Consider the following 21,961-nt stretch of genomic DNA (forward strand, 5'->3'; position numbering starts at 1 on the left):
ACTCCTCCAACGCACACATCCCAGTAGATTGTGAGTCGTCGGCTGCTCAACGCTGGTTGTGTATTCTTAAATTTTGTATTATTTTGTACTTTCATTGAACTGGTATTCTGTACAACAGCTTAACGAAACCTGAACAAGATTTCAATTATTCAACGCGTTCTTAGTACATTTGAATTGAGCATGTCTCACCAATAAGCAAACTACAAATTGAAACTGTGACAGCCACCAGGTGAAACATTGGTTCCACGCCGCACCCCAAAAAAACCCATCCCCTCCCGATAAAGAAAACATGAGCCCATCTCATGTCACAAAGCTTCCAATAAATAACGCTTCACACACACACACACAATGGCACAATTTGGCACGACGTGCCAGCACAGCGCGCTCGGAATTGGATTTAAAATCTCCCGAGACGACGGTTTCGAGATGGATTCCCTCTGTTTTTTGCTCTGCGCTCGCGCCGCATATCCTTCTGTGCGATGATCTGCCTCGTGCACAGCACAGCGCCTGAAGGTTCCGAACGGAGAACCTCCCGCCCTGCCACGGGATCTGCGGTTCTGAGATGCTAATGTATGACAAATTCATGAAGCAATTTGCAGCAACTCGACGTATCGGTTGCTTTGTCTTATGGCGGGGTACTGCGAGAGAGTGCTGTACTCTTGTAGCATGCTGCTCAGGTGCGGTGTGCGGTACCAGCATCGACATCTCGGCAGCAACATCTCCACTGTGAACCATTACAATTCGTTACACGACCACTGCCACCGACTGCACCAGCTCCAGCAGTAGCAGCCAGGTTGGTAACCATCATTTTCAGCTGCTCCAATCGTTGGACGAACGCGGGACGAACGGACAAGGAGGGAACGCGGTGAGCTACGGTGGCAATTTTCATCCCGTCTCCGATCCTGTCCCTTTGATGGAAACTGCGAATGAATTATTCACTGAAATGACTTTCCGACCTGGTATCGCGCACTCGTGCACATCCCATCCCCCTACTGCGGGCTGGCACATTCAGCATTTCGGAGCGAAATTCAAATCGATGCATTCGCGCGCTGCATTCGGCGGAATCGTTCGTTCCCGGGGCGAAAAGTTAATTTCTTGCAACCGACGCCGTTCTATCGCCGTAGCTAATCGATCGTGGCTCGCTGAATGACAGCCTCGCAAATGAGTTTTCTGCCACTGGAAATTCGGAAAATCCACCAATCGAATTGCGGTGGCGGCTGCCAGTTGCATCGGCGTTACACGTACCGTGCTTGTCTACACAGGCTAACCGGCGAATAGGTTTCGCTAAAACTTTTCGATGTGCCGAAGCACGCCGCAGCAGCAGCGGCAACTTTGCGACATTTGTCATTTTTATGTTGCCACCGGAAAACATTAACATAAATATGCATTACGATGTATAATATGGTGGCTTTGAGTTACAATGCGTAACACGGGGACTATACCGTACACCCGGGGAATAGGACGGACAATACTATGCGAATAGTGTGACAAATGTATCATATGGAGAGAGAGAGAGAGAGAGCGAGACTTAGGCCATCGTGTGGGAAAGCGACTGTACACTGTACAGATGTTGGGTACATTTCCTTTCGTGCAAGACATATTGTACGGGTAGAATTTATAGACAAGTTTTCTCGTCTTCCTCCGTGGATGAAAGGGGTAAGGGAATGCAATGCACTAACTATTGCCCGAAGGAAAGGAAGACACCTTTTTCTACTCAGACTTTCTACTCAGATTCGGGTATTTAAATTATACATCATGATTGCTTAATATTAGCAACAGAAACATATTCATAGGATAGATGTAGTGATGCCAATTGTTACCAAGAATAGTTTTTGTTATAAATTCACAGTTTTATGAAAGGAGATATTTGAATTCTGGGAAGAAATCGGTTAATCGAATCAACTATCAGGCAAATTTGCAGATTTTTGTTCTTTTTTTGTAAAACATTCGTGTGAAATGAGTTTAAGTTAAGTTATATTTGTAAATAAAAAGATAACAGTATACTATTTTCATGCGTCCTCTGTTCACTACTACCACTTTGCATACGTCTGTTTTCTGTAACTATAGTGGTATAATGGTAAACATACCACATACAAATGATAAGTTGTGCCCGAATTTCACTGAATTTGCATAAAATTATTATGTGAAAGGACAACTGTCGTGGCCTAAAGGTATTATTTTGCTTGAATTCAAGCACATTCTAAAAGATAAGCAATCACTTCACGGCAGGATAAAAAAAATAATTTTATTCCAAATAAAAACATCAAAATACTAGAATAATGTATTAAAGATCTATATTAACGTAAAAAGAAGTGATAAATGATAGTTGTAACTGGCAGCTTTATAAATCATTCAACAAAAAAGCACAACCTACTTCAAATTTAGCGGCAGGTACCAGAGTAGGGCCTCGTGACGCCTTGGCAATGTGTAAGATCTAGCACACCACCGGTTGTGGACAAAGTCTCATCCCGATCCGGATCATCATCCGTCAAAGCCAGTAAAAAGATCTCTTAAGCTAATACATGTAGTAACAAAGCTAAATAGAAAACTAAATCGTACAAAAACTAATCGCAAGAAACGCTGGAACTTACTAGATTGAACCAGTTGTGTCTGTCGAGTCAAATTAATTTTACTCCAAAACAAGTCAACACAAACATTAACCTCACAGGCCCTCTCAAGGCTCTCATCTCCTCGCCTAACTGGGGCTGATGGTGACCATCTTCAAGCGCGCGCAACACGATCATCTTCAGCTGCTGCATCTCATCACGTGGATCTAAAAACACCGTAAACAGTATCGCGCTCTCGCGCGTGCTTGCACCACCACCGTACAAAGACGCTGGCTGTTTTCCAAGACCTGCTGACCTGCCCCACACACGGCTGGGTCGTTCCACGGCTTTTTGCCTTGTGCGGTCAGTGCGTGTGTGTGTGTGTGTGTGTGTACCGCCCAGTAAGGCATCTCCACACGGTACCACATACACGGGCCCTAGCGGCACATGTTGTCCATCCGCCCGCATTACGTTCTGCGACGAACCCAACCCCTCCATCAAAAGGGTCTACACAGCAATGTCTGCCCTGCCTGTCCGCCGTTGCGTTCTGGGTCACGGTCAGATTCACTGTCCATCTCGCAAGGTGTAAAACCATTTGTCACCGGATGGTACTGGATTGTGAAAAGTGGCACCACGTAAATTGAACCTCCACCCTTCCGATACTGCCACATTTACCGAATGAGATGTGCTTTACTGAGCCGTACGGTGCTGCACCTCTGCGGATCTGTTCCGAATAGATTTCCAGATGTCCTAATAGGCGAAACCTGTGGCTAAAGATTTTGGTCTTGCAGACGGGCGCGCTGGCGCACGTTACGCAACCTGCTCACACATTGCTGCTATCTGTGGTGGACCTCAGCAGCGCACCAGCAGAAGAGAGCACGGGTGCGCCGTAGATGGATTTAGTAGACGTAAAACCATCTTCTTCGCGAGTAACTGCTCCGCTCCATGGGTTGCTGGAATTATTGGAGTTGAAGACGTTGATCGAAGTCGGCCCCGCGTGGACTGCAGCGCAATGCAATCGTTCAATGGCCGAAGCAGTGAAGCAGTGCCAGTGCGTTGAATTCACCATAGATCGACGCCGTTGGCCGTCGTTTGCTTTCCTCACTTCACGATTACTCCCAACTCATTCCCTCCCGTATCTAAGTAAATAGTCGTGAAAATCAAGGCACTGCGCGCTCGCCCGCAATGGCGTGGAGTGGAAAATCTTCGACGCGCTCCTACGGTTTACACTACTCCACAGCGGGAGGGGATGAATGCACCGGATTCGGTTAATGGACTGCTTACATTAATTTGTTGCACTCACCGGACACGGCAAACGCTTGGCTCAACGCCAAAGGCCAGTAGCCGAAGAGGAAATTATTCGATTGATCGTTTTCCATCAGCCGGTTGGACACGAGGGCTCCGATTCAAGTCATACGGAGTAATGGCGAAGGAGGCTCGGTTGTTTCGCACTGCCAAGAAATGTGATTGCACACACCGGGGATGATTATTTTACGTTTGAGTATTGATTGAGTTCGTGGTTTTGCTAGCTGCAGCCGTCTGGGTCGTGGTATAAATTGTACTTTGAGCAAAATGATTGATTTCCTACAATTTCTGATCAATTTTCCAATACAAAGTGGCAAGTGTACGAGAAGCTCGTAGTGGCATTGAATCATACGGCGTTTATTACGTTCTCATTGCAATCATGTCTTGCAAGCACAGCTGCTTCAGTTCATTTGTGGTACACATTTATGAATGTTTGCTTTTAATTTCAACAGTCATCATCCAAATAAGTTCCTGCATTTACTGGTGGGTGTCAGTATCACTATACTTTGAATTGACGCACACGTGACACTAATCCAATACAATACAAAGAAATTTGTATTGCTCGGTAAATGTGGCATACTACAAACATGATATGATGAAATGAAGTCAAAGAGTATCACAAGCCACGTGCTTCAAAGAATCATTTAAAGAAATAAATCCAACTCAAAGAAATCTTCCCCAGCCATTGGTCCTTGTCCGTGCTACCGACACGTTTACCCCCGGGCGCAAAATCAATTGCAAATCAATTTATCAATATTGATTCGTCTGTAATCCCGCGCCTACCGGCCCACACACACCGACGGCCAATTTGGAACGAGAAATTTTCCGGAAACGAGGAAAACCAGATAAACCACTTCTTCTTGGATACGCAACCGACCAAACGTAATCACGCGTGGTGTGCTGAAGTGTACACGCCCAAATATAGGCGTTTTAAGACAAGGCGAACCTGTAAATCCCCGCCGGCGGATGGGGAGTGCTGGAGCACTGCTGCAAACCATATCCGCCCGAATGCCAATCCTTTCCGGCACCTGATGCCGGCAAAGATGCGGGGGGGGGGGGGGGGAGCCGGGGATTTACCTTCGGTTTAAGTCGGGAGGTTTTGCTTTTCTTTTGACAGCAGGTGGGAAAAGAAAACGCTGAAACACAAATATGAGCGAAAATTCCCTTCGTCATGTAATATTTAGAGGCAAATATTGATTCAGTGAAGCGTGGTTCTCAGAAAAGGAAAAGCAATAAATGCAAGATGCTTGAGACGGGGCTGGTAACGGCGACGTCCTGCCACTGTTGCGCTGCTGCTGTATTATTGATATTCATATGCCAACCATGAATATTGTGGATGGTGCAAAGGTTCTTTTCCAGGTGTCCTTGAGTTGCTTAAATTTGCTTGACAGTGAAATTGTCACTTGACATTGATATCTTGCTTTACAATTCATTGCTACTAAGAGTAGATGTTTGTTCTGATCGTGACTTTGCATAAGATTACCATGGAATTAGGAATTGGAAATTATGAAAATCACTTTGTGAAAGCAAAGAAAACATATTCTTGACGTGGACCAAAATTTTGTAGAAAATTTAAAGCTGAATGAACTCATCCACCGGTCCAACAGTTACATTTTGAGTTTTGTACTGGGGATTTGAGGAATAGAGTTTTTATGCATAATGCCACGATCTCAGATTTGTCTAGCTTATGATCTACAGAAAAAAGCCTTTTAGGCTGGTGATATCTTTTTGCAGTCAAAAAAATCATTGTAGCTTGACCATTCTGGAACTTGAGCACAATTACCATTGAAAACGAGGTTCTACAGACTGGATGTACCTAAATGTACTAAGCAACTTTACAGCCACATTTGTTAGGATGACGAATCAAATCACATCTTAAAGATACCTGATGAAAGGGTGATGAAGATCACGTCTGATAAGTACAGATTAATGGCTCATTATGATGCTGAACTAGTCTTGGGCACATGAATATTTGCTGCCCCCAAAATACCCAAAACGAAATCTAACCGTGCTTCAAAAATTAAGCTGAATCCATTCTTGTGTGTCCAATTAGTATCATTTATAATAATAATGCCCTTCGTCAATTCATTATCAGCATAAATCAGCGACGCATTACATTTCTCTTCTTTTATTCAACTATAATCTTAATGAGAAGAACAGAATGATAAGATTAAGATAACAGAATGGTAGACGAAGGCGCGATACTGTGACCGGTTTCGGACACTTCCTTAGCATATCAAGACTGCAAAATGGTTGTAAATCCTAAACCACGTCTACGAAACAAGAATTATTTTATTCCCAAAAACCTACTCTATATAGGAACATCCGTCACTTTAATATGTGTCTCGAAAGATAAGCAAGGAAGTTATCCACAAGGGACATGGCTTGATTTTTAACAGGACTGTACGATATAACAAACCTTTAACACGATTCAAAAGCAGTACAATTTACACAAAAAATTAACGATGCTGTCCACATTCCCAAACCCTCAAACAGTAAATACTACGGTTGGAATTTACTGTTAGCAACATAAATCAATCAACGGCACAAAATGATGCTGATCTCTACTTCCTGTCAGTAAAACACATTGTGCTACCATTTCATGGGCTTGGAATGCTCCAATTAATGACACCGTTTGCTATCCTCAAGTCCCCAATCGACCACTGGCACGTGCTTTAAAGCTACAGAACCCGACCCTACGGCATGAGCTTTAAAGCTACGGCCAAAAAAAACACTGAAACGATTCTCCAAGAAACGTGAGCCTAACGTCTCTCATATCTCACCCAACTGCAAAACGAGAATATGCTGCGGCAAAGGCGAAGAATGATTGATAATTTCTCATTATTAAATACGGCCCATAGTCAACAAGCCATCCATCAAGCCATCCGACGAAGAGGAAGGCGCGGCCGCAACCTGTCAGCGCACCTGTCCCCCATTTGGCGACGTCTTGGACGTGTGCTGGCGCGTTTGTTGTAATGGTTTTGTCGTTAAATCGTCGCTTCTCAAAGCACCTACGCCCTAGAAAACGCAGCTGAAGCCACAAGGAAAAGAAGCAAACGCAAAAAAGAAATCCCTACCAAGCAATAGGCCACCACCTTTTTACAGCCAATTAATTTACAGGTAACAATAGATTCTCAGCTAGAAAACTGACACCGTTCTCAGGCGGTGGCGGCTTTCGATCTCTCACGCAGCAGCCTGCAGCATCCGCCGGCGCGGGTGGACCAGGCGGAAAGCGCGCGCTCGTAAACCCTTATCGTGCGGGGTAACAAATTTCACGACCCACTCGGGACCTTTTAGTGGCCGTGTCGCCTCTGCGCCTCTTCGCAAGGCGACGACAACGACGACGACGACTATGTTTGCGTTCTCGGTGCGTTCTTCTTGCGAGCTGGGTGATGATGGAGCTGGGGAAGCGATATGCAAACAATTGTCACGGTGTGGTAGATAGGGGCATCTTTCATGTCAGCGATAATCTAGTGAAATGGCAAGGATGATGCGTTTGCGGCAGTAGAAGGTAGGGAAGCGAAAGTAGACACTCGGGGCGGCCCTGTAGTGCCAGGGTGTGAAGAAGAGTTTGCCAAGGGAAATGGGGTTTTTGCGCTGTTTGAGGTGCTGTTGCTGCTGCCAGTTGTTGACTTCGAAATGAGCAGAAATGATTGAATATAGATTGGGTGTCGACCCTTTTGGCGATTAGCTTTTTTGGCGCACTAGCGAGCGAACCCTTGAAGGGATCGAATTTTATTACTTTTTCCCGTTTTCTCCTCCTCCCTCCCTCCGAAGTGAGGCTCTGTTCTACACAAAAAGCACTTGGCGGGTGTGAAGACGCAGAAGAGCTCGGTTTTGGTTGTTTAGCCTCGTACGGGCAACGTAATCAAACAGCCGTAGCCCCTTTCCGGCCGTTCGGCTAAGCCACCTATAACCTAGTTTATCTATCAACGCCGGATTTTGTTGTACCAGGAGATGGCAGAGAATATCGGATTTTTTATCACTTATTTTTCTATTTCAACGAAGCTGGTACCATTTGTGGAGGGTTGGTAATGGTTTTCTTTTATGTTAATTCCTGTAAAATTACTAGGTGCGCAAATAAGATTGTGCAGATTTTAAAGAAGATTCTCTTAATAATTTAGTTTAGAGTTTAGTTTATTCCCTACAAATACTGCACGTTTTAATGTATTTTTGATTATCTACATAGATTGTTGGCTAATTGATTTTATTAAAACGAGTCTTGTAATCATGTAAACTTCATTCAAAATTTTAATTATAATTTTTTTAATTCATTGTTTTACAGTTTGACTTTTTCCTATAATTTGTTTAAAACACTCTTTTGAAAATGAACCATTTGTAGTTCAAATATGCCACAGATGTGAATAATTTGAAATAAATATTAATCAATTTAAAGTTCAAACTATTGCAAATAATCTGATACGGTTTTCCAATCAGGTAAACGAATCTATCAATCCAACAAGAAAAGAGTATAAGTTAGTTGGAGAATTTCGCTTCCAGTTTCTTCCATGTCCCTTGTCAACAACGTGTTTAGCACAATATTTAAAACAAAAAATAAATAATAGTAAAAAAATAAAAAATTAAATAATTTAATAAATAAATAAACAGATAAACAATAAACCTACAAACACTTTTTCACATTAAATAAACAAACAAAAAAAAACTTAATTTAAACCCACCGTTGCGACTGATTTTTGTCTAATTGGTCCGCCAAAGTTTTTCAGTCCCATAAATAATGGACGCATCCAAAAAGTGCTTCACCGCATTAACCGTAAAACCTCCAATCCATTCGGCAAATATCCATAAACTGACACAAACACCCACAGCCACCGCCTGCACCTGGCAGGTGCGAACGCATAAAATTATTTTACTACCAAATGATTTTAATTTGCAACTTCATAAATAGTTGGCGCCAACATAATTTGCATTTTAATTTCGCTAACCTGTAATCGGGCAGCGAAATTATGAACCATTTCCCTCCATTCGACCACCCTTGCCTTCCACTTCCCTCCCTCCTCCCCTTGACGGGGGAGGGGGCATATTTTCCGAGTGTAATTTAGTGATTCCACGGGTGTTCGAAGCATTTTTTATTGTTTTTTGTTTCTACTGCTCACCCGCACTCAACAGGAGCGCCACACGGCTCCCGAGCAGAACGGTGGGGGGGTTGGGTGCCGAAATGAGAATCCAGCCCTGGTTTGCCGATGATCGAAAGGATTAATTCCATTTGAACATTAATCACCGCCACTCAGTAAATAAATCCATTTCGGCGTGAAAATCGATCGTAAATTCTTATCCCGGGCGCAATTCACACCATGACTCATTTGCTTGCACGCTGTTTCTCACCTCCCCTTCCTCTTGCCAACCGAAAGGGGCATGTTGCTGTACGATGGAGCAACGAGAGGAATAGGGAGGAAATGGAATTGATTTTTCGATTTTCCACCAAATGGTTCCCTACAGGTCAATGAGTTTTACGTGCGCCCGCGGCTTGCAGGAGGGAGGGCTGTACAGCGGCCATTCCCCGCCTCCCCTGTGTGTTTTTTTTGCCACGGGGGGACAACAAAAACAGAAAAAGAAAGACACCCTCGACGATGGGAGGATAAAAATTAATGATCAGCAGGCATTTATTGCCGTGTTGTCGGGGAGTGCAGGTTTTGATGGAAACCGGCCCGGTTAATGGGACCGACGGGATCTTCATTCAGGGCCGAGAATGGCGGGTTTGTGTTCCAATAATAATAATAAACTTTACAATCATCATCAGTTAACACGGTAGAATGGTTTTGGGGGCGTTTTGTCGGGGAGAGTCATTTTAGAGGGCAGTAGTACTACGCGATGACGGTTAATTTTAGCAAAGGCGAAAATTGTCCTTTAACCAGTATTTGTGATGCTCCTAAAATGGTAGAAATAAACTTTAACAATTGCGTTTAATTTCCACCATAATAAGAAAATAATCAAAAAACAAACATATACAATTTGAAATTTTAAAGCATTTGCATCCAAAGAGCCAATCAGCAAGCATTTGCCCCAATCAGAAAAGACGCTACACCTTAATAGCGCCCATTTAAAGCCCATTTTAAGCCCACGAAAAATTCAATCAGCAAATGAATCGACACAGCTAGCAAGCCACCTTTCCACCCCAGCTTCAACAACTGCAATTGAAATAGATAAACATTGACAGTAAAATTTGCATAAAAATTGCTGCCGTACCGTATCCCGCCCTATCGAAATGCTACCCAAACGGCAGTGGTCCTCTCTTGCGTCCTAACACCAACCGCAATGCAAAGAGCGAACCGAAGTGATGTCAATATAAACTTCTACTACCACACTGTCCCATGTTTGCCACCCAATGCTGCGGCTGTTGCACAAATCGGTTTTTGCGTTTCGCTCGGCTCGGATTGTAGCCAAATTCTTGCCAACTGTACACATTGCCATCAAGTCTAAACCGTTTATTGCGTAGACACAGATTTTTATGGGCGACTATCACGAAGACGGCGCCGCTCGATTCGTGGAATGAAGGGAGGCCCCCTCCCTCTCAGGAAAGGTGGATTTCACGGTGGCCAACTCGGCAATGACAGTACACTACACTACAGTGTACAGCCCGACAGGAGCTTTATGTGCTTTCTGTGCCGGCATGACGAGGACGAGTCACTTCCAATAGTGCGGAATGTCAACGGAATCCACAGCGTGTGCAGCGATATGAAAGGAGCAGAGAGCATATTTGCTGTGCCGTGTTGGATAAAGAAACAGACACCGGGGTGGGCAGGGGAAGCACATAAAATGAAGACTCCGCGCTTCGTTTACTGCGCCAGACCATCATCGTTTGTGCCCCAAAAAAGCATGGAGTTTACGTTTTTAGTGCTTTGCAATGGGTTTCTAACGAGAAAGTTTTCCACTAGTTGACGGGGGATTTTTGTTGTGCTTTCGGGAGCGGATGGAGTGATACAAGTCCTTTCGGCAGCAAATGAATGAATGGTAACCAAGACCACATGGATTATAGGGATATTACGCATTGCTCTGATGGTAGTTAGGGTGAACCTTTTCATTCGTAAAGTAACGTTTGCATTCAAAAAATAGACAAAAATTCTCGATTTTCTTTGGGTTTATCTAAACCCACACTAACAAAACGTTAATTGCACTATCAATAAGAGTATCCCAGTTTAACCGTGATGGCCAAAAATCTGAAGTATTTTTGTTTAGAAGCGTGCGTGTCCTTTGTGGACACTTTGTAGAAGTCGTATAAGCCTGTTCCAGTATCTACAACATCGTGGCACTCTTAGACAACAATCAGAGCAACTAAAGTAAGCCTAGTTCCGAATGACCGACGACCCTGAGCGACTTGAGGCCCAAAGACCGAGGGACAAGTGGCTACATTGGTGCGATAGCTTGGCTTGGAGGTCAATGCAACTGGCCATAGAGTGAAATAGTACCTGGGAAACATGAACAAACATATCAGGAAGCAGAAATTGTGTCCACTGCCTTCGCAGCGGCAAGCAAATGACGCCAAAACTCAATACGATTTAGGCCTCAATTTTAGGCGAATTTCGGCGGAATTTCGATATGACATCATAGTCCGCAAACCGGTAAAACATCGAATTTTCCTGAACCAACATATTCTAAAAGATCTACTCCAACAATATTTTAGCGAAAACTGAGGAAGAATTGATAAAAATCGAAGCTAGATCTTAAAACATGCCTTCACGCATGTTTTCGTCCGCTATGGCGAAAATTCACAGATAACTGACAACAGGCAGCTCGCAAGGTCGAGGATTTATTTTTGCAATTAAGCTTAAATAGTTACCTTCCAAAGGATGTTCACGGAATTATCTCATTTAGTATTTATTTTCCTACATGCAAGCAAAAACGTTATTCTATTAACATCTACGTTAACATCTATTGCGCCCAATAGATAGACTTTGTTGGTAAAGATCAACAATTCCAGGGCAAGTTAATGCTATTGTCTATGTCTAATGCTCCTCCTCTGCAAAACAATTCGACATTGATTCGCTTTGCCGGTGTTGTAAAACCTCTCAAATGTCATGAAACGAATCGTAATTGCCTTCCAAAGCCTTCCGAACGGATATCTCCCGACATGCTAACGAATGATTTGCGATAATTCCCTTTCCCAAAACGAATATGCAGACGACGGATTGATGACACCGATGCTTCGTCTCTCCCGTGGCGGAATTGGAACCCACATCTAGAACGATCCAGACGGAAATCCGTCTCGTGCAACCGAAACCTACATTTATTGGGAATGGGAATGAGCGAGTAGCGCGAGTAGTACTTGTCAAAAGTCATCATTCCGTAATTCAAAGATCGTGCGAATCGAAACTCCCGAAAGGAGTGGCGGCGTTGAGGGTTGGCCAACACCCCACCACCTCATAATTATCCCTTCCCCGGGGTCGTGCAGGTTTTTGTGCTTTATACCAACCATCCAGCCATCGACCGACGGTGACCTTCGGATGCGTTTAGCACACACACACACAAACACACACACGATATGTTTTTGTTAGATCATCTTTTGCCATCTTTGCTCGATCGATGGCTTAAACACGCAAACAGACTGTATCGCGAGCAGGCGCGCGCGAACCGCGCGTGTTTGTAATGTATTTTTAGACACCAGACGGCGATCCGAACCGCGTACACAAACCAAGCAATCCGAGCTTCTGCTGAGTCAACATACTCCAGCGTTAGTCGACAGAAAAAATCCGATTTGATGTTTTCTTCCCTATCCCATATGCTCACGCGCGTTATCAACGAGCGGATTAAGAGTCTTCGCACCGTACAGGATGGCAGTAGAGACACACAGAGCAAGACAAACACAAAACATTCAAACATATCAAACATCGGATCCGGCAGCAGATTGCGTTTGCTGTACGAATATTAATATTACCTTCACAAATAGATGGCTCCTGTCTGGGCATCCAGTGAAATGTGACGTGTGTGCTCACCACAACTCCCACACGCGGGCGAAACAGAAAAAGAAAAAAAAAAACATGGCCATATGCACCAACGACCGTTTTGAAGCAAAACAAAGCTTTCCAGCTTGTGCCAGCGCATGTCTAACGAACCATTCGCAAACGTTTCCTTCCGCCACAAGCGGGTGGCAGCTAGGGGATGGAGTGGAGTGAACCACTGTTAATGATATTAAAAGAGATAATAGTGTCAACCACGCACCGCAGCCATTTCCCAGGCGCCCATTTCAAATCCATTCATTGTAAAAGAGCTGCGCTACCGGTGAGCGCCACGATGGGAGGCGGCCAACATATGCGATTATTTTCATTAATTTACAAGTTCACTGCTAAACGCGTAATTACATAATTTTAATCGTGCCGTCGTGCATAAGTACAATGCTTTGGGGTGGGGGGAGCGGTGCGTGAGAGTGAGCAGCATGAGCATTTAATGAGCGTGCTATGTTTTAATGCAGCAGGTAGGGGGGAGAGGGCGGTAGATTACGAAGCGTTGCTTCACCAATTTATGATTGCATTTCCATTCATGTAAAAAAGGGTTTTAGCGTTGCGTGTGCGTGTATCTCCTCTATCTCTCTCGCTCGTGCTGCGTTTGTTGCTAAAATGACACGAAAGCAGAAAGCAACATTAACGGAAAGCGTACACACACACATACACATTTTAACATGGACAAGGGGATGGAAATTCGGTATAGGGGGTGCATTGCCCGCCTCTGTTCGGTACATCAACATATCCCAAACGCCGAAACAAAAACAAAAACGGAGGGGATAAGGGCAGTCAATTCCAGCATGTAAACAAATGTAAGCTTCACACTCCATCACGCTGCGGCACAGGGCACAGGGTACACCAATGGGGGGAGGGGGGAGTTGGTGAGGGTGTTATTTTTAATTCGCGTGCCTACTCGCGACCTCTCGGCGCGCTTTGCCTGAAGCTACGCAACGCAACGCACATCACGCTCGCTTTCAAGCGGAATTTGGCCGACCGTTTGGAGGGGTATCCCACCGGGTACGGTTTAACTGGCGCTAAAGCCCTGCCCGGGCATCGTCGCCCGCGGTGTGCCACTGCGTTCCGTGTGCGGTGGTGCGGTCGCCCCACACGAGTGCGGTATTCTAGGACCGTTAATTAAAGTCTATTGCTTTTTGCCGCCGCAATCCCGCAGTATCATAAACCACATACACACAAACGGAGGTGTGCGTGTGTGTGCTCCTGAGGAGGGAATGGAAGGTTTGGCAGCGTAAATACAGGGCCGAAATTTCCCCCATTTGCCAACGGCGGATTTCCACGCGGCTTTTCTTGCAATTCGTTCGTTTTTGTTCCGATTTTTTTTCTGTCATTTGCTCCGCGTTTGGAGCTTCATTCGGACACGAGTTAATGATACGCTCGGCACTTTGCCTATGATTATTTGCCGTGTAGTATAAAAATAAAATACGCCCACCAACAAAATACGGTGGCAGCAAACGGCGGTATTGAACGAACAATTTGTTCGCTGCTCGCCTGAATGGAATAATCAAACATGAGCCCGGGAACGCGCACTGCCTGTCCCGAGAACATAAATTAACGAATCGTATGAGTGGAAAAATGGGGAAAAAGGCACACAAACACGCAACATCGGTGCTCACGGGCGACTGCACCATGTAGCAAATGTTTGAATTAACCCTTGAAATAGTCATTCGATCGATGGGTGTGTGTGTTTTTTTTAAAATCCCGAAACAAACACCTTCCAACACACATGAACATAACTTCTGCTACAAGCCGGTCCCCGAATCTGAACAAACAAATCTAGTTGCATTTTTTGTTTTGCCCCATGACTTTTTCCAATTGAAATGTTCCCTGTCACCCGCTAAACCAGTTACTAGAGCCCTGTTGGAAAATTGACGCTTTGCTTCCAATTGGGTGCTTTCAATTTTCGGGCGCGTGACAAAAACGTGACATCATTGCACTTGATGCGCTTTCCAAGGGCAGTATCGAACAAAAAACGGAGTCGGGAAAATGCTCTTCCGGACAAACGACTCTGACTGTGCTGTGCACAAATCATCGCCTCACCGGATGCGTGTGGATGCGCGTTAAAAAAAAATCTCTAAAAAACCAGAGTTTGGCAATCGTTCGGCTCGTTGACATAAATCAAGCTGCCGCACCGCACTGTCCACAGCGGTGGCAGCATTCGATGATCCAGCACGGCTCTAAAAGCTAATCTTCCCTTGCTACTACTGTTTCCCATCCTTGCGGACAGCGTGCGGCTTGTCCCCCGGCCCCTTGATGCGTGTTGTATACGCTCGTGTGTTGTAAATGTCGCACTTACCGCCAAGCACACCGCTGCCCGCTGCTGCTGCTGCTGCTGGAGGTTTCGATTGATAATTTCACTATTTTATAACCACTGCAGCACCACACAGCAAAACACAGGTCACAACTGCACACTCGGAACAGTTTTGCCAATATATCTGCAAAATAAAGGAAAATAGGAATTATTAGAAAAAGAAGAGCTTTGTCATGAAGGCAATCAATCGTACAGACGTGCATTGGAGGATATGATGGTGTTGCTGTGTTTTGGTTGTAAATCAACACACAAAAACCACATGCAATGAAACGATCGCACTTTTGATGCCATTTTTGAAGATTTTTGTTCTATTTCGAACACTTTTTTACAATATTTGCCATATATAAATGAAGAGATACAGAACACGACGCTTTTGCTTGTGGATGGTTGCTTTGATTAAAATGTAAACATGTTAGCGGCTAGTTAAGCTGAATTGACACTCCAGTCATGATTAGTGCGATTGATTTCCGCTAGGTGGCGCAACTGTCATCTGCATTTCAGTGGTTTTGGTTCGTATTGACGGTTTGCAATAAAATGTTTAGGTATAAACACAAATTATTCAAAGAAAAATAACTAAAATATCTAAAATAAAGCCCACTCGTTCTGGAACAGAATAGACACATAATAATCCCCTAAAGAAATAAATTAATTAATAAATAAATACATAAATAATCTAAACAGATAACTAAATACTCTGCATCGCACAAGGAACTTCTTCTAACTCAATATTTAATTTCAAACTATCCCCTTATCATTAAAATGTTAATCAAGCTAGCGACCGTACGTAAAGACGATTCTGTAATTGAATCATGCTGATTACTTGGTGACAACTGTCTGCAGATGTGGCGTAAAACGTATTGACTGGCCGAATGGCACTGCCAGTACACACCGTAAGGCGTCCCGGGCGTTCATTACCGAAGGTCATGAAACGATAACTAACGGCTAAATTGTAGCAATTAATTATGCATTCCTGCATCTTCGCCAGTGCATCACCACCACCACCCAGCCAAATCACAATAAGCTCGGCCAGCTGCACGCGGCAGAGGAAGCTGCATCCCGATAAGCCAACAAGCGGGCCAACCCTGCCGATGCCCGTAGCACAACTCCGACCAGCTCGAACCAGAAGGCACAGCTGAAAGCGAAACCATTAGCACTCGAGTACGAGTGGAAGTTTGCATATTTATACTCTTAAAACTACTCATTTTACTGACTTCTTCCCGAAACCGATCCCGGGGCCGAGCTCCCCCACACGCGCTTCGCCAAAGGGGCAAATGTAAAACAAGTCAAACCAGCTCCAGAGCACCCGGGGAAGTGCAGGGAACGATAATCCTTGCTAGTTGATTACGACCTGCCCCGGCTGCACCACGCACCACGCACCGCGTTTACAAATCCAATCCAAACAGCTCCGGCGCGGAGATGGCTCGACGAAAGCTGCTCTGCCACTAACCGTAAAGGATCTGCAGCTATGGTTAACGTTCAGAGCAAGTGAGCAGATAGGGTCGTCCCAAACAGGGACGAGGGCCTGAAAGTTTGCTCTCCCAGGACAGGGAGCAGTTCGGCGAGTGGTTGGCACGATGATAGCCGTAGAATGGTTGGGACACTAACCAGCCAACTTCGCCCGCGTACTACTACTACCACTGACTGACTGACTGGTTCCATTGCGCTTGAACAGATTTAAGTGCACTCGTGTGCATCGTTGGGATAACGCTCATCGGGACACTAACACTGCGGAAAGCGAGTAGAAAAAAAACGATGCACTAAAGCCCAACACAATGCGCGAACGAAAAGCTGAAGCGAACCAACATTTCCCGGATAGCTCAGCAACAGCGGGGAAAAAATACTTTCACCACACTCTCTCCCTTCCGTGCGTCCTTTGTCCTGCATTTCGCTCCGTTGCAAAAGACGGAAAACTCGGGAAGCTGCCGTCTGAAATTCGCCTCTCATTGTGCGAACTCCCGAACCGCCGAGCAAAGAGGAAAAAAAAGTACCCTCGAGAGCTAGGTTGACAGGCGAATGCCGTAAGCGATTGTCTGGATGCTAATTTAATTAAAATGCTTCGGGTTGATGAGAATGAAACAAACCCCATCGCAGAGTCCAGCCCAGTCCGGCATCACTGCTGCAGGAGTGGTTTTTCTTCACTGCACGCAAAACGCGCGCTCCAGCGGGCCCCGGGGCCTGCCAGGGGCCATTTTTTGGCGTGTGTCAGTCCGGTTGCGTTCTTTAAGAGGTGTTTCATTTCGCCCGACAATATGATCGCCTCTCTCCCCATCCCTGACAAAAAAAACCTGACACGCCGTTTCGGTCAATGTAATGTGAGCGTGAAAATAGCCGGAGGGATCGCGCCGCTTTTCTTTTCTTCACGGACGACCGAACCGAACCGTAAAACACAAGGTCAAACGTTAATTGGTTTCTACGGGCGCAGGATCTTCGTGTTTCCATGCCGGGCGCCGGGTCCTCCTTTCTGTGGCAAACGGGGCCAGTCGGGCGAGGGAAAAAGCCGTCCCAGAACGCTTGGGCACTTCGTCTTTCGGGAGTTTGAGTACTTTCTCGCACCCAGCACCATGGAAAAAGTTCACTGACACAAAAGCTTTGGCGCTGTATTTTTCACGCCTGCTCGGGGTTTGGGCATTTGATCGCCGTTGGGCGGGGATGAACAAAAAAAACAAAAGGCAGCGAAATGTTGGCCAAGCAAAACTGAAAAGCACTTGAGGTCAGCTCACCTTGTGACAGTTTTTGTGTGATTTATTTTGTCAGGCTTTGTCTGGGGAGGCTTTTTTGTGTGGGTATGTGCTGATGTCTCCGTATTGCAGACCACTGTGATGTCATAACCCTTCCGCGCGTGTTACGATCACTTCCGGTCAAGTGTAACGTGCTTTGGGCAAGGTTGCCGGATTTTATTCCAAATTTGTTGGATATTGTTTTTTCTTTCTTTCTTTCTTTCTTGTTTTTTTGATGAAAGCGACGGTAAAATTATTATTATTTTTTGTGTCGCTTTATACTTTTGGTTGCAGTTTCACGACAAAACCGACAAAAAGTGGTTCAAACAAGTCCAGCGAGGTTTTAAAAGGGGGAATTTTTGCTTTTTTTCTTTGGAAAAGATTTCGAACGTTTTTTCTATTTTTTGTCTACGTAATTCTATTTTTTATACATTATAATTCGTTCTTCTCATTAAATGTTTCTCTTTATAATACATCATGTTAATGGGAAATGAGAGAAAATAACTTAAATGAAACGACTATCAAATAAATATGTCAAAAATGAAAATAAATTCGCCCTCTATCGGAAATGAGCAGTACTATCAACGCTATTAAGTGCAAGAGAAGTGGTTAAAATCAATACTGATCAATAGCTCAAAATTTGTATGGCACATGTACAGTTTTGAGCATAATATGACATTTTAGGTACTAATTTGGTTCCACTTAGCATATTAAAGTTCTCTATTACAATTTCGGGTCTCACATATTATCACATATTTTGCAATTTTGACAGCGCCGCCATCTTTATATTCTACTTTCGTACATCTTCATTTTTATTTTAATTTGGCACTAAAGGCACACAATATAATAAATCGCATACACGATATACAACCACCCAGGACCACAAATTCCGGAGCGATACAAAAAGAAAACTACCACAAACGACATAACAATTAGACATGGACACCGTACTCATCGGTACCAAATATAGACACATTGGTTCGGAGCCAGAAGACAGCCCCGACTACAATACCCGGCAGAAGCGTTCGACCATACCGCCAACAGGGCATTGGAACGAAGGCAATGTGGCAGGAAAAATATGCACCTGTGCGTCTATAGACATGCCTCATCAGCCCTGCTTCATGGAGAAAGACTCACTCCTCCCCGGCAGCTTGCAGCGTCTGGTATTCGGGCAGTACTGTGCGACCATGCGACCACAACCTGACTGCGGTCGGTACCATTATGTATTTATGTATGGATGGAAATTATATTCGGAAGCTTAGGTCAGCACTAAATTAATTCGTTCCGGACGTCTCGTTGGCCTTCCCGAGACACAAACACTCACAGCCACAGACACCTTCCTATAATTCGGACCCGAGATCCAAACAAATGACTCCCCCAAGGTTCCGACACAGGACTGACGTTTCGAGTGTTCCAATTTTCCCTCCCAGCCTTCAAGCTTCATCGCATTCTGCAGTCCATCATCAAAGACATTCACAGAAGAAGAAAAAATACACTCCCATACAACATTAGACCAGCAAACCAAGAAACCCATCGGGCATTTGGAGGTATGGTTGATTCATGTTCACTCTACCGTGCGTTTGCTGTACCGTATGCGTGAAGGAGTTTTCGGATGCCGCACAGCAGGCAACAGAGTATTTGTGCGGCAACGCACCCAGCAAACCCAAAAAAAAGAGAGGGAAAAAATCCTCCAACTTTGTTGCTGCTTCCGTACCATATTTTTCCTTCTGCGGAAAAGAAGCGGTAAGCAAAGAAATAAAGGATATCCAGCGGTCCATTCCTTTGGCTTGGACCACTTGTCGAAAACAGCAGGGCGGCAAGCCGCAACGCTACTCTAGTGTGCTGGAAAAAGGCGTTTTGAAAATCCTACCAGGCAGGGGGTTCGGCAGGGAAAACAGGGGTGGGAAAAATGCGAAAAGCGTAGATCGTTATCTATCATCATTTTCTTTGTTTCATTGAGTGGATTTCCAACCCCATATCCGGAACAAAACTGGGGAAAGGGCGGTTGTGCCCAACTTTTCGACTTCACTTCCGTGAACGACACTTTCAGCCACCGGAACGGAACGAACCGGTCTGCATGCTCCATTTGGTCGATGGTCTCCGCTCGCTGAGGGGGGGGGGGGGGAGGGGGGGAACTAGAGAACATTGTCTTTGTGCTGGACAGAATGGAAACGTTCTTGTGAAGTGCGTGTGTGTGTGAAAGTGGAGGAAAAAAAACCATAATGCTGGACTTTCACCGAACCGGACAGAAGCAGTTGGCGGTACCTTCCGGTTTATGCTTCCTTCACGTTCGTCTCTAGCCCCGCTTAGTGTCTTGCACAGCCCAACCCAGGGACAGGATAAAATGGAAATGTCAACTTAGAATGGAAGCTGCAAGATCCGTTGCATAATTTAATTTCTGTCTTTTTTAGTCCATTCCCTCATTGTCTCTCTCTCTCTTTCTTTTTCTACTACTTCCACATTGAGAAAGAGTGTTTTTGTTATTTTTTCCCCTCTATCTTTGTTTTCATTTCCTCCGTCTACAGAATATCCTGTGGTCATTTACTAACCGGGAAGGTTTTAACACCGGTGGGTTGAAATTTATTAAGGTAAGGAATCAAATCCTCAGCAGCAGCAGCTCCCAGCTGCGTGTTGAAGTTATTACACAAGCAGCACCCGCACCACGGTGGAAAGAGCCCAGCACAGTCTGAGCTTGATGGCTCTTTCCGATGGGTTTTTGGTGGTCCCTTTCCATTGTGGTAAAAAATAACACTCAAACAAAACACACCCTCTGCGCCCAGCAAAACCGGGGAGGAAAGAAAACCTCATCTTCTCACCACCACCTAATGCTGGATTTTTGTCAGGAAGTTGACGCTTCCTGGCAGTTCGCGTGGAAGTAGTGGTCTCGTGAGTCATCACTGGAATATTGCTCCCATTTCTGCGCCCGAGGTAGATTAAGATTCCTGGATTAAATTATGAACCAGCCCGCTTGATGACACGTTCGCTGCATAATAATCTTTGGACGTTCAGTAGGGGAAGGTTTTTTTTGCCATGATGGTTGTAATTATAATAAAATTTAAAATTGCTAGAAAATGGTGCAGGTGTTGTAGCGGCTGAGGAGGAGCATTGGGTCCAAACGACAGAACAGAGCTGACGCAGAACAATATCCAATTAAATATTTGACGTAGATTTAGCTTCATTGCATTCCATTTTCGTTTAAGAGATAAAGTTACATGGAATAATGTTTCTTATATCTTTACGTTAATCTTTGAAATGAAGAGTACAAGAAATAAGTTATTAAACAAAAGATTTTGGGGCGTGAAATGCGTTGAGTCGTTGCTATTTGAGTTATGGAATGATGTGGAGTTGTTGGAGCATCTCCTGTCAAGAATGACCATGAATTAAGTGTAATTATTGAAACAAATCTAAAATACCTATTATTAGCACGACAACTACCCGGGATTTCATTTTATCCAAGACATTTTTAGTACATTTTTGTGACAGTTTGTACCTCCTTGTAATTCTTATTGAATGTTTCCTTAACATGGCTTAATATGATGTGTTAATCCAATTAAATACAGTTATCACAGCGGACGCCTCCATTGTGCATTCCAAGTATCGTAAAATGCCTGCAAATACTACCAATTTGCTTCTCAATATACCCCACTTTAGCTGCTGCTGTCATCCACACCAACAGCTACAACCTCAGACACCTCATATGTGACAAACGAAAGAAGAAAAATAAAGCTTCCGAAACATTGGCATCACAATGGCAATAATTTGCCGGCTCAGTCTGGCTCTCTGGAAGATACCACCTAATGCAACGTGAATGATGAGACATCATTATTGCCGGTTGGGCTTGATTGATAGGTTCCTTTTCGCTTTCGTGTCCGTGGCGGCAGTCGGGGATGTAAGGATGGTTTTATTCGCAAATCTTCATCGATGTCATAATTCATTTCCGTTCCTGTGCTGGAGAATACACACCTTTTCTCGTGCCATGTGTGTGTGTTTTCTTCAAAACTTCGGATATGATTTCGATGAGTTTGCAAAACTCGTCCGACAAGAAAGAGGGCCCACATGCTCTGCAGAGGCTACCGGTTGCGCAGCGAATACGATGAAGCACGGATAATAGGG

At 44.6% G+C, this 21,961-nt stretch overlaps 1 protein-coding gene across 3 annotated transcripts in view; it reads right to left on the minus strand.

Moving 5' to 3' along the window:
* The window catches only part of LOC120955076 (Ig-like and fibronectin type-III domain-containing protein 1), a 117,751-nt gene that overhangs the window by 80,568 nt on the left and 15,222 nt on the right, over positions 1-21,961 (minus strand). For 2 of the 3 annotated variants that reach the window (XM_040375578.2, XM_040375577.2), the window contains exon 3: positions 15,117-15,255. The exons of the other annotated variant lie outside the window; for it this stretch is intronic. The gene's annotated coding sequence lies outside the window, so the exon portion shown is untranslated. The remainder of the gene's footprint in view (positions 1-15,116; positions 15,256-21,961) is intronic. 3 annotated transcript variants of the gene reach the window in all.

This window comes from Anopheles coluzzii, chromosome 3, assembly GCF_943734685.1.
Source record: "Anopheles coluzzii chromosome 3, AcolN3, whole genome shotgun sequence".
NCBI lineage: Eukaryota > Metazoa > Arthropoda > Insecta > Diptera > Culicidae > Anopheles > Anopheles coluzzii.